Below are 870 nucleotides of genomic sequence, written 5' to 3' on the forward strand. Positions count from 1 at the left end.
ATAGATCAAGCGAGGGAGGGTGGCCGGCTGTGGATCTACATGCAATGGCACTGCAAATGACGACAAGAGGTCAACAAGATGAAGGTGGTGGTAGTGTGGTAATGCAAGGATGGGTCACAGGAGGGCTACATTTGTGGCCTTTCGATTTGCATGAAAAGGAGAGCGAAGGCTGCGTAGCCTCTTGATGACAATAATCTTGACCCCAATATTCATCTATTACATATTTACCATGGACAACCAAGGCACAAGAAGAAGAGAAAAAAGAAATCCTTGATTCTAAAAAAGAAGAGAAAAAAACCCCTTAAATTGACTCTTCGTATTCCCGCTTCCATTCTTGCGTTTCACTTCTTAATGTCTTTTACATATCGCAACGTGTAGGTTGAGTACTAGTAATTTTTAAAATACATCACCCGTGCACACGTGCATGAGAGAGAGAGAGAGAGAGAGAGAGAGATTATCATCAAGCCTAACATGTGTCCAAGAGAGTGGTATCCCATAAAATTATTGCACATGTAAATGGCACGTAGCACAAAACGTAAAGTTATTATTGTTGTTAGCACTTGTCTTGGAAATAAAAAGCTATTTTTAATGGCCTTTGGAAGCTTTTGCAAAAAAATGATTTACACTCAAGACACGATATTAGTTGGGGAAAAAAACTCAAGTTCCATTTTTTTTTAAGTATAGTCCTTCATGATCATTATCTAGATATTTTTTTCGAACTCTACTTTGAAAATGCCTTGAATAATTTTTTTAGGCTCACTACAAATGCAATATCAAAATTTTTCTATAAGTATTTAGACCATTTGCATGTACCTTCTATCAATTATTAAAGACACTCTTTTTAATACGTCTCCTTAAAAATAAGACCGA

The sequence above is a fragment of the Cibotium barometz genome, chromosome 61, assembly GCF_041138505.1.
Source record: "Cibotium barometz isolate CiBa-2024 chromosome 61, ASM4113850v1, whole genome shotgun sequence".
Lineage (NCBI taxonomy): Eukaryota > Viridiplantae > Streptophyta > Polypodiopsida > Cyatheales > Cibotiaceae > Cibotium > Cibotium barometz.